This window comes from Felis catus, chromosome A2, assembly GCF_018350175.1.
Source record: "Felis catus isolate Fca126 chromosome A2, F.catus_Fca126_mat1.0, whole genome shotgun sequence".
Classification (NCBI taxonomy): domain Eukaryota; kingdom Metazoa; phylum Chordata; class Mammalia; order Carnivora; family Felidae; genus Felis; species Felis catus.
In genome coordinates, this window is record NC_058369.1 from 163,406,610 (window position 1) to 163,422,292 (window position 15,683).

Consider the following 15,683-nt stretch of genomic DNA (forward strand, 5'->3'; position numbering starts at 1 on the left):
GGGGAGAAGGAGCATAGAGGCCCAGAGGCTGGCAGTTGCGGGGGCCTACGGGAGCTCTCTGCTCACTGCTGCTATTTCCTCGGTGACATAGGAGGCACGCTCATCAGCTAATGTTGAGTTCGGGGGAGAAGACTTTGGAGGAGTGAGCAGAGAAGAAGATACGGATGGTGACAGAGGCATGGGAAGGCTGCGGTTATTGGTAACAATGAGGTCTAGGGTAAGACTATGAAAATGAGTGGCTGAGGCAGGGGATAGAGGACAGAGTCACTGGAGGAGGAGAGGCTTAAGAAACGGAGGCCAGGGTGCTGGAAGTTTCCTCTATGTGGACATTCAAGGTATCAAGAATGAAGACTTCAGGGGCGCTGGAGAGAGTGACAGCAAGCTAGGAGGATACTCTCTTGAACTCAGTCGCTGTAGGTCTGGAGCGGGAGGGGGTACATCTCTACCATCACCCCCACCTTGCACGTTATGCTTTCGCAAAACTGAACTACCTAACGGTCCCGGATATTGTGCCAGAAGTCCCATGTCTTGTATTCTGTATCTTATTCTTTCTTGGTCTCTTTTTTGGATGGTACATCTCAATTTTATTCTGTATGTATGTATTTTGCTAAGACCCTTGCAGTAGTCTCGTTACTGGTGTTCTTGCCTCCAGTCTTGCTCCACTCCACCTGGTCACTTACAAACCCCATGTCTTCTCCACATTTCCCCCAGAACAGCTTTTTGGATCACCACATCTGACCCGGTCACTTCCTTGCTTAAAACCTTGCAGTGCATCACTGTCCCTGATGCTGTTGATCACTTTCTGTGCCAGGCACTGTTTTCAATGTTTCATGGTCATCCGAAAGATACATCCTGTCATTGTCCTTATTTTATAGGCGGTGAAACAGAGGCACAAGGAGGTTAGATAGTTTGCTCAATGCCTCGTGAAGCTTACACGATCCCAGTGCACAAAGCTTCTCATAATTGACCACCCTCCCTGTACAACTTCATTTCTCACCATTTCCTCCCACCACGAACTTTATGCTTCAGTGAAGGTGAATTACTTAAAGGTCCCAGGATCAGTGAGGCCACCAGCAGGAAGTATATGGCACAGAAAGAAGGTTTAATTGAAGAAAGTTAATGAAGGGCCTCTTTATGAGACACGGGCAGGGCTAAGGGAAAATAATGATAATAAGACACCCAGATACAAGCACCAAAGGGGGACCAAGGGGACAAAGAAGGGATGATGCTCCCATTACCATGTGGGGGTCAGGGCTGTGGAAGAGGGTCTGCCCGCCCCGGGGCTTCAGGGCCAAGCGAGCACTGTCAAAACCGTGACAAATCCCCTGATCTATGTTTCCTCCAAACCTATGATCTCCTGCTCAGGCCTCCATTGGTCAAATCCAACTGGAGGCCAGAAGATGAGAGGGTCTGGAGAGCGGATTCTATAGCGGTCAGCCTCCTGGACACCAGCAGGCGAGAAAAGGATGGAAAATGAATCCGGAGGGGCAGAGAGAGTCCTTGTCCTTTCTTTCGACGACTGGATCCTGTGGCCCCCACCCTGGGGAAACACCAAGTCCCATCAGGCATCGACTGCAGTGGGTAGTGTCAGCTGCGTCATACTTGCAACGCGAATCCAAACGACGGCGTTAGTGGCCAACATTGTTCTTCACGGAAGGCAACAGGGAAAGAGGGGGAAAAGCACCCACTTGCTGCTGGTTCCAGACCTGGGGTGACACTCCTGGCTCCCTCCTCTCGCTGCCTGCACCGACTTCCTTACCTCTCGGCAGCACTGCGGCCCTCTGGGTTTCACTTCTCAGGGTGGTGCAAATCTTCATTCCCACGGAATCCAAATTCTTAGCTGTCCTGTCCTCCCTGAGTCACCGCGGTTTCCTATTGGCCGGTTTTTGGACGGGGAGACCCTGCCGCGCTCTGGTGAGTCCTCTGGCTCAGGTAGAGTCCTCCTTATCCCGGCCAGTACAGCGAACCCCATTCGATGCGGGCTCGGTCAAGAAGCCCACAAGTCACCGACCTGACCTTCCGGTTTAACGGGATCAAGACTGTGCTCTCCGGGGAACCTTCCTTCTCGAGCGCTGAGCCCAGCCTTACGGGGGAAGCGAACGTTCTGTAAGAGGACTGGTTGGTGAAAAAGCGACGGGGGCCCCTTCGGCCTCCACCCTGGTCCTTGCGCACATCTAACAAACCTAAGTGACTATGTCACATCTTCTCTTCAGATCTCCAACATTTCCTCCCCAGGCTATGCTCCAGACCAGTTCGAGACTCCAGGGGCAGCCTGTCAAAGTACAGAACCTGTGTATTCTGGCCATGGGGGAAACGGCACCGAATACACGTGGTGTCTCCCGGAGAGATCCCATGTACTCCCGCTGGTGCCCCAGCTGAGCCCTCAGCAGGCCATTTCCTCAGTCCATCCACACAAGTGCCACTGAGTATCTCGGGAGCCGTGCACAGGCCAGGGAATTCCATGGGCATGAACTCAGTGCCACATGCCTTTTGCCGTAAAACGAGTTTCTTGGCTGGAGATGATGTTGTGTGGGTTACCATGACAATGAGCAGGGCACTCTGAAAATCTCCAAGTGGTGGTGCTGGCACGCTGCCAGTAAAGAAAAGCAAGTCTGGACCCGGAACAGGACCCCGCTCCTAAGAGAGCAGATTTCTCCATGAAGAAGCAATACAAGTTACCGGCCTGGTCCCCCAGCTTCCGGAAGGTGCAACCTCGGGGATTCGGGGTTGGTCTTTGCTAGTATTTAGCAGTTTGAGACCTCAATGGAGATGATACCCGTGTGGGTCCTAGCGAAGGGTACTTACTGAGGATGCACTGCGGTGAGAGGGGAAACGGGCTGACCGACATTCGCGGGAAAGATCGATCCCTTCATTAGCGTGATTAGCAAGCATCCCTGCTGGGGTGCTCTGCAGTGGGGGCCCCAGCCGGGAACTTCCATACCTTGTAGCGTCACGTGATGCTCATCCAGGGACTTCCATCTCCATGTAACTCGTTCCCAGACTTCCTGCTCACAAGCCTTCCGATCTCGACCATCCAAGGTTCCTGACCAGCCAGCGAATCTATGACCCATGACTCATCAGTCAGTGTCGACCTTGACCCCAAACCACCTTTCCTCCGAAGCACACAACCAGGTTGGCCAAAATGTGTCTACTGGGAGGCTTTCCCTTCACCACTGTCTTTCAGGGCTGTTCCTCCCTGTAGCGGTTATCACCTCCTGTGGGGAACACAAAATACAGTAAAACCTTGGATTTCGACCACCTCGTTCTGCGAGTGTTCCCCAAGACGAGCAAACATTTCTAATCAATCTTAACTTGAAAAACAAGAGATGCCTTGCAATCCGAGTACTACGTGATGCCAGATGTCACACGATCACCACTGAGCCAATGGTCCTTCTCTCTCCGGCTGCGGGATTGTGGGTGATCGCCAACGCGATGTCACGGTTCCGCAAAATCCTCAAAAAAAGGCAAAAGCAGGGGCCATTGGATAAGGTTGCAGGAGAAGAAAAAGGTTCCATTGAGCCAATAGAGAGCGGTGATTCCTTTCGTGATAGTGAAAGTCGTCCTACACAATAGCCCTCCTCTCTTTCCCTCACACCAGCCATGAAGGCTTTCAAAGGGAAGTGCAGGTTGTTTATTGTTCTTTATATTTTGTATTTTCTTTATTCTTTTGTATTATGTCATAGTATTGTAATCATTCTTATATGAATATTTTGGGTTGTAGAACGAATCATCTGAGTTTCCATTATTTCTTATGGGGAAATTCGCTTTGGTATACAAGTGCTTTGGATTACAAGCATGCTCCTGGAACGCATTATGCTCGCAAACCAAGGTTTTACTGTATGTGAATATATATTCACGTGTGAACATAATGTGTTGGTTCTGTTTTTCTGGAGGACCCTGACTAATATACTTCCCCAAATTCCCTTGTGTCCCTTAGGGGATACATCCCTCTCTATCTCCTTCTCCCCATCCCCAGGCAACCACTATCATTACAGCTCAGTTTTCATTTTCTAGAATTTTATATAAATCAGATCATATGCTATGTGCTCTTTTTTGGTCTGGCTTCTATCACTCAGCACAATTATTTCGAGATTCATTTGTGTAGTTGTATGAATCAATAGCTTGTTCCTTTTCATTGCTGAGTAGTATTCCAGGAGATACACTTGTTGGTGAACATTTGAGTTGTTTCCAGGTTGGGGCTATTTTTTTTTTAAGTTTATTTATTTTGAGAGACAGAGACAGCGTGAGTAGGAGAGTGACAGAGAGAGAGGGAGAGAGAGAATCCCAAGCAGGTTCCACACCATCAGCACAGAGCCCGATGCAAGGCTCGAACCCACAAAACTGTGAGGTCATGACCTGAGCTGAGACCAAGAGTCAGACAGTTAACCAACTGAGCCACCCAGGAGCCCTGGGGCTATTTTTTTTTTTAATGTTTATTTATTTTTGAGAGACAGAGAGAGACAGCATGAGTGGGGGGGGGGCAGAGAAAGAGGGAGACATAGAACATGAAGCAGGCTCCAGGCTCTGAGCCATCAGCACAGAGCCGGATGCCGGATCGAACCCACAGACCATGAGATCATGACCTGAGCCGAAGTCGGAGGCTTAACCAACTGAGCCACCCAGGCACCCGCCCCGGGGCTATTATTAAAAAAAACTGCTCTGGACATTCTTGTGTAAGTCTCTCCAAAGACACATGTTTTTCTCTTGGGCAAATACCTAAATGAGGAATGGGTGGGACACATGTCTCATTTTTAAATCAACTACCAACCATGTTCCCAAGTGGCTATTATTGAGCAGGGGGAGTTTTCGTGGTTCCCCCTCTTCACCAACACTTGATACAGTCAGTGTTTTTATTGTAGCCATTTCCGTGGGTGTGTAGTGGTATCTCGTTTTAACTTGCGTTTATGTTTCTTAGGGACTATTGATGGTGAGCACCTTTTCATGTGCTCATTTGCCATCTGTCTATCTTCTTTGGTCAGGTGTTCATTCAGATGTTTTGCTCATTGGTTTGGAGCACACGCCTGGTAGTTTTTATTGAATTCTGGACATTGGATTTGAAAAAGAGGCTGTGGGTTTTATGTTTCAGTTTTTTACTGGCAGCCAGATACAATGTAGGCAAACCACCCTGATCCAGGGAAGGATGGGCTTCCGGCTTTGAGCAGTGGCCTGCTTTTGGTACATTGCCAGTCCCGCAGCACAGCCTTCAGCATCGTGCCCGGCAAGCTGGGGGTGTCCTGTGCCCTCCGTGTTCTCTCCTGGTGGGCACAGAGCCCCCCTGTTCTGTCTCCCCCACCTGCTGAGATTGCTGAAATGACTGCTTTTAAGCCTCGAGACAGATGCTTTCTGTTTCATTTCTCATCATCTTGTTCCAGAAGGCCCAGGAGACTTGTGGGTGTGGCCACAAGCAGGGGCGGGGAGGGGGGGGGGGGCTCTCAGCTCCAGGGGTGTCACAACCTTCCTTCCCGAGCCTGGACTCTCTAGCATTTTAGGAGACTTCTGGCGAATCTGTGGAAGCCCGCACTTCTAACTTCGAAAGCACCTGTGGAGGGCAGCTGGCTCCTCCCACTGGAGTCTGTCTGGCCCAACACAGGCGTCCTGCCTCGATCGGGATGTTCCTTGCTCTTCTAACAGTAGGGATCCTACCGGGAAGGTGCCCGAGAAGGGACAGGGACGCGGCAGAGTGTGCTGGTGGCAGGATAGGGACGAGGGGCTTTACCACCCTCCCGGCCCTTTCAGTCTAGAGCTATCCTCTCAATAAGAGGAACCTGGCTGGCTTGGCCTCGGGATTCAAGTTTTACCTGCTGCTCTACCTGAGCAGGTCTTGCTGGGGTGGGGGCGGACACGCGCCCCCTAGTGGCCCCCACGGGAAGATGACCGCGCTCAGCTGTGGATGCTGGCAGGAGGGGGTGGGGAGGGCGGGGAGTTTCAGTAAAAAAATTGAACAGGAGGGGCACCTGGGTGGCTCAGTCAGTTAAGTGTCGGACTTTGGCTCAGGTCATGATGTCACTGCTGGTGAGTTCTAGTCCCGCATCAGGCTCTGGGCTGACAGCTCAGGGCCTGGAGCCTGCTTTGGATCCTGTGGCTCTCTCTGCCCCTCCCTCACTCACATTGTCTCTCTCTCAAAAATACTCATTTTTTTAAATTAAAAAAAAAAAATTGAACAGGAAACCTCTTTAAACAGCCCTTGAATGCCCTTGTGCTTTGTCTTTTTAAAAAACCTTTAGGGGCACCTGGGTGGCGCAGTCGGTTAAGCGTCCGACTTCAGACAGGCCACGACCTTGCGGTCCGTGAGTTCGAGCCCCGCGTCCGGCTCCGGGCTGATGGCTCAGAGCCTGGAGCCTGTTTCCGATTCTGTGTCTCCCTCTCTCTCTGCCCCTCGCCCGTTCATGCTCTGTCTCTCTCTGCCCCAAAAATAAATAAACGTTGAAAAAAAAATTAAAAAACCTTTAACTTTTTTGTATGAAAAACTTAGCTTACATACAAGTAGACTGGCTGGTTTAATGAACCCCGCCCCCCCCCCCTCCCCGGGAGCCATTGCTCAGCTTGCACTCACTGTTGGTTCTGTTTCATCTATGCTCCTAAGCACTCCCCTTCCTTGGATTTTTTTCTTTTTCTCTTTTTAGTGTTTTTTAATGTTTATATATATTTTTTTATTTTATTTTTTTATTTTTATTTTTTTTGAGAGGGCGAGAGACACAGAGGGGCAGAGAGAGAGGGAAACAGAGGGAGGGAGACAGAATCCGAAGCAGGCTCCAGGCTCCGAGCTGCCAGCCCAGAGCCCAACTCGGGGCTCGAACCCACATACCGCGAGATCATGCCCTGAGCCAGTCAGATGCTTGACTGAGCCACCCAGGTGCCCCTGAATTTTTTTTTTTTAATTTTTTTTTTCAACGTTTATTTATTTTTGGGACAGAGAGAGACAGAGCATGAACGGGGGAGGGGCAGAGAGAGAGGGAGACACAGAATCGGAAACAGGCTCCAGGCTCGGAGCCATCAGCCCGGAGCCTGACGCGGGGCTCGAACTCACGGACCGCGAGATCGTGACCTGGCTGAAGTCGGACGCTTAACCGACTGCGCCACCCAGGCGCCCCGTGAATTTTCTTTTTAAGTAAACTCGACACCCTACCTGGCCTCGAACTTACTACCCAAGATCAAGAGTCGCATGCTTCACCAGCTGAGCCAGCCAGGAGCCCCTCCTTATATTTTCTTAAAGAAAATCCTTGACTTCATATTATTTCATCTGTAAATGTTTCAGTGTGTAGCTCTAAAAAGTAGGTTTGTCTTTTAATTTAATAGGTAATTTAAAAATAATTTTAAAAATGTTTTTAATATATAAAGATTTTTTTTTAATTTTAATTTTATTTTTGAGAGAGAGAAAGAAAGAGAGAGTGCAAGCAGGGGAGGTGAAGAGAGAAAGGGAGACACAGGATCTGAAGCTGGCTCCGGGCTCTGAGCTGTCAGCATAGAGCCTGACCTAGGGCCTGAGCTCATGAGCTGCGAGATCATGACCTGAGCTGAAGTTGGACGCTCAACCGACTGAGCCACCCAGGCGCCCCAGTATATAAAGATTTTATGAAAAACCTTAAACATCTATTTTATAAAACATTAAAAGTTTTAAAAACTAAAATTATAAAAATACAAAATATTTTAAATATTTAAAAATAATATAAAAATATGAAACATGAAGATATAGACACATAAAATATTTAATAAAAATTAAAATATTTTATATAAATGTATTTAAATGCACCTAGTACATAAAATATATAAATGTATTTATTACACAAATAGAATATATAAATATAAAATAAAAGTTTTTAAAATATAAAACCTTAATACCATCATCACACCTAAAAAATTAACTTTTTAAATTTTATCAAATACTCAGTATTTAAATATCTAATTGACAAATGTCATTTTAAAAATATCTTGTTGGGGCGCCTGGGTGGCTCAGTCGGTTGAGCGTCCGACTTCGGCTCAGGTCATGATCTCACGTTCCGTGAGTTCGAGCCCCACGTCGGGCTCTGTGCTGACAGCTCAGAGCCTGGAGCCTGTTTCGGATTCTGTGTCTCCCTCTCTCTGACCCTCCACTGTTCATGCTCTGTCTCTCTCTGTCTCAAAAATAAATAAACGTTAAAAAAAATTAAAAAAATATATATCTTGTTTGTTTGGATCAGGATTCAAAGTATTTTTTTTTAAGTTTATCCATTTTTGAGAGAGAGAGAGAGAGAGAGCAAGCCAGCAGGGGAGGGGCAGAGAGGGGGACAGAGGATATGGAGCAGGTTCTGGGCTGAGAGCAGAGAGCCTGACACGGGGCTCGAACCCATGAACCGTGAGATCATGACCTGAGCCAAAGCTGGACGCTTCATCGACCGAGCCACCCAGATGCCCCTGAATCAGGATTCAAATAAGTTCACGTGTTGAAATCGCTGGGTACGTCTGTCAGGCTTCTTTTACCCCGTAGGTTTCTTGACTCAGTGTGTGTTTGTGTGTGTGCATGCACGAGCACACGCACCTGTGAAGGAACTGGGTCATTTGCCCTGTAGGGTGTCTCCCAGCCTGGGTCTTTCTCTCTCTCTCTCTCTCTCTCTCTCTCTTTTTTTTTCAGTTTTTTCATGTTTATTTTTGAGAGAGAAAAGAGGCAGAGCATGAGTGGGGGAGGGGCAGAGAGCGAGGGAGACAGAGAATCCGAAGCAGGCTCCGGGCTCCGAGCTGTCGGCACAGAGCCCGACGCGGGGCTCATGAGATCCTGACCTGAGCCCGAGGTTCGATGCTTAACCGACTGGGCCCCCCAGGCGCCCCTCCCAGCCCGGGTCTTGCTGGTTGCACCACGGGGAGGCCGTGCCGTGTTCTTCCATCAGGAGATAACACACCGGTTATCTCTTTTGCTAACCGTAACAGCAACTGACGATCCACGTGAGTTTCATTAATTCAGCGCTTGATTTTACGTGGCTCCCCCTTTCTGGTTCTGGTTTTGGAGATACAAGAGAAGGATGAGACGCGGTCCTCAGCGTCCTCAGGCTCCACTCTCCCCAAACTCCGCTGTGGTTTTCCCCAGCCCTGCCCACCGTGGGTCAGCCAGGATGTTTCCTGATCCCGGCACTCCTGACAGGTGATGCCAAATACCTGTGGCGCGAAGGAATGAGTGAATGAACGGGATGACGGCCTCCACTGCTCCACGGATTGTCCCTGCGAGTGCCCTGAGCTCTCAGCAGGGTTACGGACTTGGGCTGGGAAAGGCCAGGAGAGGAAATGTCTTATGGCAGGCAAGCTTTGACGGTATCCCTCAACCCACGTGACCGGTCGGCGACCAGGGCTGAGGAGGGAACACATTGTTCTGAGGGTGGGCTCTGAATAGAACCTTCTGGAGCACGGGGCGCCTGGGTGGCTCAGTCGGTTGAGCATCCAACTTCGGCTCAGGTCACGATCTCACGGCTCCTGAGGTCATGAGTTCGAGCCCCCCCCCCCCCCCCCCACTGCCGTGGGGCTAGCTGCTGTCAGCAAAGGAGCGCGCTTCAGATCCTCGGTCCCCTCACTCTCTGCCCTGCCCCCACTAGCACGCATTCTCTCTCTCTCTCTCTCTCTCTCTCTCTCTCTCTCTCTCTCAAAAACAAATAAACATTGAAAAAGAAGAAATCAAAGAAGCTTCCGGAGCACAAGGGAATAAGAATGTATTAAGAGCAGGGGGTTTTCAGTCTGGCTGGCAGACGGGTTTAGCTATCAGCTTCACCACTTAATCTGCTGTGTGACATTGAGCAAGTTACGGACTCCCCATCGGGGACTGACAGAGGCTCCCAAAGAACACCAGGTCCTAACGAGTGTGAACTGCAAATGTTACCTTATTTGGAAAAGGGCCTTTGCTGTTGGGACTAAATTAAGGATCCCGACAATGGAGAGCCTGTCCCGGGTTATATCTGGCAGCCCCAAATGTAATCACAAATGTCCTCAGAAGAGAGAGGCGGGTGGGGACCTGACGCACACCCAGGGCAGAAGGCACCACGAAGGTGGAGCTGAGACGGACGTGTAGATGCCGGCCTTGCAGACTGGAGTGACCGTGACCACGAGCCAAGGAGAGCCGGCAGCCTCCAGAAGCTACAAGAGGCACGGAGGAGCCTCGCCCCTGGAGCCTCCGGCGGGAGCACGGCCCTGCCATCCTGATGTCAGCCTCGGAGAGAGAACACGTCTCTGCTTCTAAACTGCTAAGTTTGTGGTGACATGTGACGGCAGCCGCAGGAAACGAACCCACCTCCCCGTGCCTCGGTTTTCCTTATCTACGAAAAGCGCAGTGGGCCCCCTTGGGTGGGGGAAGAGAAAGTCCTGCTGGTGGGCTCGGAGGAGCACCAGGGGAGCCAGGCCCTCCGCACTCGCCCACCTCTCCCTGCGTCCTTATGGTTGCAGCGGGGCCCCGTGGCCCGACGGGCCACCGATGACCAGTCGAGGGTAGCAGACGGGAATTCTGATGGACTCAGTGTCTCCCCGGGGGGCTGGGCCGCAACGAGCTTCCTCAAGCTTCCGGGGCCCCGTTTTCCACCACCTGAGCTGGGAGAAGAGAGCAGCATGACACCAAGGAGAGAGAGGGGTCCATGCTGGGCCCGGTGTCAGGGAACCAGCAGGGACACCCTTTCCCCTGGCGGGGGGCGGGGCCGGGGGGGGCGGTCAGGAGAGAGCCCGGGCCTTCCCCAGGTTAGCCTGAACAGGTCAGGTGAGCCCAGCTCGGGGCCACCCGCCAGCACATCTCACCTGGGAAAGCCCTGCTCCTCCAGAAGGCCGTACCGCCCCCCCCCCCCCCCGCAACCCGCACTGCCCGCTCGCGACCTGCGTGGCCCCTGCCGGACTGTGTCTTCTCAAACCCAGCGCTGGGCGGGGGCAGGCATCAGCTCCGTTTTGCTCACCGCAGCATCCCTAGCGCTTAGCACACAGTAGGTGCTCAACACACGCTTGTCGAGAGGGAGGAATGAATGAGCAGAAAGATCCTGGAAGAGCGGCCAGTCGGGAGAAGGGGCTTGGGGAGCGGCCGATTTAATGAGAACGTCGCCGAGGGCCGTGCACTGAGTTCAGCACTGAAGATTGTCCCTCGGAGCTTCAGAACTACTATTGGTACCCCCGTCTCCGCCCTGCACCCGGGCAAGGTGAAGGAGCCTGTTCGAGGTCAGCCAGCTTGTCGGGCAGAGCTAGGCCTCAGCCTGGGTCCGTGACCCCCAGCCCGCCTTAGAGCTCCGTGCAGCGTTCTGCTGGAGATCAGGGGAAATTCAAGGCTTGACAACGGGCCTTATGTGCTTGCTGTCACCCCCCACACACACCTCCGACCCCCCCCCCCCCCCCCCCCCCCCGCTCCTGGGAGTGGCTGGCCATAAAATGCAGAGATGTAAAAAGACACAAGGGAGGAGCAGAGTGGCCCAGGTCCTCGGCTTCAGTCAGTCCAGGGGAGGATCAGCTCCAGGAGAGAGTCAGGAGGGGTAGGAGAGATGGGCTGGGCGGTCCTTCAGGCACATTGGACCAGCTGAGTAGAGAGAGGCGCCCAGGATTTAAGCCTTAAGAATAGCACTGAATTGGGGCGCCTGGGTGCCTCGGTTGGCTAAGCGTCCGACTCGATTTCGGCTCAGGTCATGATAATCTCAGGATTCGTGGGTTCAAGCAAGCCCCACGTCGGGCTCTGGGCTGGCAGCCAGCGTGAGCCTGCTTGGGGTTCTCTTTCTCCCTCTCTGCCCCTCCCCCGCTGGTGGGCTCTCTGTCTCAACATAAATAAACGTTAAAAAAAAAAAAAAGAAAGAAAAGCACGGAATTTATGGGATGAGACAGAAAAGGCCCGGAAGGGACTGGTGATCCGCATTCATAGTTCTCCTTCGCATTCCCCTCACTGTCCAGCTGAACTGACAATGTCTGGTGGCAGAAGAGAGTGTCCAGGGGTGGGGAGGGGTGGGCAGGACCAGAGCCCCCCAGCCTGCTCCTCACATCGTCCATCTGACCCAGCGCTGCAGGAGTCCGCGGTGAGCACCGGGAAGGGGGGCTTCCTCTCCCGCAAACAAGCCACCCCGTGTCATGTCTGGGGCTCCTGGCTCCCTACCTGATCCTGAAGATGCCTGCCCCCTTCCCCATTCCCCGCATTCCTGACCCAGGCCTTCGGTTTGTTCAACGTTTGTGGCAATGATGCGACTATGATCTGTTTTGCGTCCTTTTTGCTAGAGTTGCCAGCTGAGATATTTACAGATGAAATGATGGGATGTCTGAGATTCGCTTTTAGAAACAAACAGGGTGGTGGGGACACGGGCGGAGGAGTTAAGAGAAACGGAATCAGCTTTTCGTAATACCGTTCGGTCTGTTTTTGCAGGTATTTGAAATTTTCCGCTGGGAAAAAATCTCCCCCGGAGATGCCGAGGTGGGGGTGGGGGTGGGGGTGAGGGAGACGCACACCGGGAGACCCGGCCACCCCCACCCGCCGGCTTTGGCCTGGGCGCCGGGGAGGCCGGGCTCGGAGGCTGCGAGCTGACGCGGGCTCTGGCGCCACCTGGCGGCCGTCGCGGGACCGACAGCCTCTGAGGTTCCCTGGGCCCCGGGGGGCACGGGGCGCTGGGGGCTCTCCAAACCCGAGCCGGACCCCACAGCACGGAACGCGCGGGCCCACCCGGTGCTGCCCTGACCCCCGGAAGGCCCCTCGGCACCCCAGCCCAACCTTGGCCTCCCAGGGCCCACCTCTGCCCCTCACTCCCCACTCCCCAAGCCACAGCAGTCGTGGGGTGTGAATAACGAGACTGACCGGTGATTGCGGGGGTTCCGTCCTCCACGCTCGCTGGGGGCCCTCCCGAGGGTGGCGAGTAGGCCCGGCCGCCGCACACGGCACATCCAGTCGACTCCTCGGGGTCTCCCTCTCTGTGGTTTGTACCGAAACGTCACAGTTTAAAGGCAAATACTTACAAGAGCATTTCCCCCCTCCCTACTTCCTGCTCTCCACAGTGGGAGCGCTCAACTCTTCTAGCTGATTATTTTGTTACTTACCTCCCTATCACCAAAGAACAGGCTTATATTTCTAGCTTTTTCCACTCTGGGAGTTTGCAACTGAGGATAGCCCGTGACAACTTGGCTCTTCTACATTTTTCACTCTTCACCCCCTGACACTTCCTGTCTTCGTACACCTTTCACCCCCTTTACTTCCGGTCTCCTTCACCTCTCACCTTTCACCCACTTACGCTTCCGGTCTCCTTCACTCTTCACCCTTCACCCCTCCCCTTCTGGTCTCCTACACACACGCGCGCGCGCACACACACACACACGCACGCACGCACGCACCCATCATCTCATCGCTTTCCACCCCCTTATACTTTCTGTCTCCTTCACCCTTCACCCTCCACTTCCGGTCTCTTCACCCTTAGCACCCTAGACTTGCTGGCCGTTCATCCTCCCAGTTGTGACTTCTTCTGGGTTAGAGTAATTTTCGGAGTTTCGGGTAACAGTTAACTACTATTCACGGATGAGCCATGATTAATTTTTCCTTCTGCTGTAACTTTTCGTTTTCTCTGGATTTCGCGATTGCCTTGCATTTGCTTTTGCCGAGCTCTCTATGTACTCGTTACTGTTTTATCCCCCAATTCTTCCCGGTTTGCAAGTTGTGTAGATTCAGATATGTTAGATATCCTATTAATTTCGGCGTCTGGGAAAAACTCTTCCCCAGGGCCCTCTGGCCTCTCCCATGTAGGGGGACTGATATCTGCTGCCCAAACCCCCCCCTCCCCAACAACCACCGGGGCGGGGGCATCCTGGAGGTGCCCTCCACGGACTCTCTCTTGGGCGGAAGCCCATTTCTTGGCTCCCTTTCCTTCTCATTTCTTGCTTCGTTCTCCTGTTTTGATCGAGTCTCCCTTCCAGCAGCTTCCTGAGAAAGGATGCTTAAGGGGTGAACGCTTGAGACCGTGCGTATCTAAACACGCCCATTTTGCCCTAATGTTTTAGCGGCTTCACTGGGTATATAACTGTGCTTGGGAACCGCTGTCCCTCAGAGTTTTGAAGGCACTGCTACCATCTAGTGTTATTAATGAGAAGTCTGAGGCCATTCTGATCCGTGATCCGTCTTATTAAATGTTGCCCCCTTTCTGAAAGTTTTTAGAGTCTTCTCTTTATCGTCAGTATCCTGAAAATTCATGATGATGTACTTTGGAGTGGATCTACTTTGACAATGTACAGGGATTTGAAGTGTCCTTTCGATATGTATTTCATGACCTCCAGTTCTGGGAATTTCGGAGAGAAAAAAAAAGAGAGAGAGAGAAAACAAATCCAGGATGTTCAAATTGAAGTTTTGGAAGGAACAAAGAACGTAATAGGAAGGTTAACTTCCTTCCTAATTCGTAAAAATACACAAAATTTTTCCAGAACTGAGTATCGTAAGTCTACAGATTGAAAAGTCCTAGGGACCACTCAGTGTGACGCATGACAAGACACTCAATGCAAGGCAATGTGCTGGTGACATCTCTTGGTTTGCATATTTGAAGCTGCATTTAAATGCGACATAGAAGTTATTTGGACCTCAATATACGATCCAGGCGACATGTTCTATGACTGAAATGAAGAACTGATACTGATTTGCCACATAGAGTTGTATCCGGGAAGGCTTCATGGAAGAGGTGGAACTTGAGTTGGTTTGTAAGGGATGGGGGGGCAGAGAGGAGGGCTAGATGTTCCACGGGAGGGAAATATTGAGCTTGTAATGAACCCCTGGGCGGGGGGTGGGGGGGTGGGGGGGTGGAGACTGGGCTGGCTGGAGCCTCAAGATAAGGTGAGGTGGGACCCGAGTCCTGATCTGGCTTAGTGGAGCCCCGCTCCTTATCTGAAACTTCCCACAGAGAAAACAATGCCCTCGCTGTGTTCAACCTGAGCCCAATCACGCCCAGAGGCCCTGGGCAGCTGAGGCCCGATAAGCAGGTAAAATTTCCCCTTGGGAACTGAAGGCCAGTGGGTCCTGCGTCTTGTAAGTCTCCTTGGGAGGATTCTCCACGACCCTCCTGCCCTCTCCCTGGAGTTGGAATCTTGGCACTGGGAGGGATCTTAGAGCCTCCTAGCCACTGAGCAGAGGCCACACAGGGTTCAGGATTTGCCCAAGGTCATGCTGCTTGTTGGTGACAGAACTGGGTTTAGAACCCAGATCTCTGCCTGCCCCCCCCCCCCCATCCAGGGCTCCTTCCCACCCCCGCCTGTGCTCACATCAGGAGAGGCAGCTTTTCATCTGAAGGCTACACTCAGCTGTTCAGCCCTGGGGGAATCACAGGGTGTCCAGCTGCTGGGGGGGGGGGGGGGAGGGGCCAGGGCGGAGTTTGCTGTTGGATTTAGGATCTGCATTTAAGTTCACGTAAGCGCCAAGGACAATGATGTCCGTTCTGCATGTGTTTCAATATCCTTACTGCTCTGCACATTCACTATCGTATTCCCCGGGTCAAGGTCCTCGGGGTGCCTCCCTGCCCGAGAGCCCCAGAGCAGCATTGGCAGGCAGCCGGACCCCAGAGGGAACTGGAGCCAAATAAAATATGAATTCAGTTGAGAAATGACTCAGGCACTCGGTTTTGCATCGAGGTTGCTAGTAAGCGAGATGCGGCGGTGCTTACCCTCCGGGCAGGGGGGTGGGCAGCTCCTTAAGGGCTGGGGCCATGTCCCTTCAGTGGCCGGCACGGTGCCTTTTACAGAGAACTTGCCCAATACAC

At 52.2% G+C, this 15,683-nt stretch overlaps 1 long non-coding RNA gene across 7 annotated transcripts; it reads right to left on the reverse strand.

Annotated features, from left to right (window-relative positions):
- Positions 1-1,081: 1,081 nt before the first annotated feature.
- LOC111559560 lies at positions 1,082-14,688 on the reverse strand. 7 transcript variants are annotated; one of them, XR_006594697.1, is made up of 4 exons: positions 12,994-14,688; positions 12,755-12,867; positions 2,942-3,215; positions 1,082-2,637 (listed from the first exon to the last, which is right to left on the reverse strand). It is a non-coding gene; the product is annotated as an uncharacterized LOC111559560 (long non-coding RNA). The 7 variants fall into 7 exon arrangements; XR_006594695.1 differs by lacking the exons at positions 1,082-2,637; positions 2,942-3,215 and adding exons at positions 8,691-8,968; positions 9,127-9,316 and having other exon boundaries at positions 12,994-14,685; XR_002740659.2 differs by having other exon boundaries at positions 1,082-3,215; positions 12,994-13,725.
- Between the last annotated feature and the right edge of the window lie 995 nt (positions 14,689-15,683).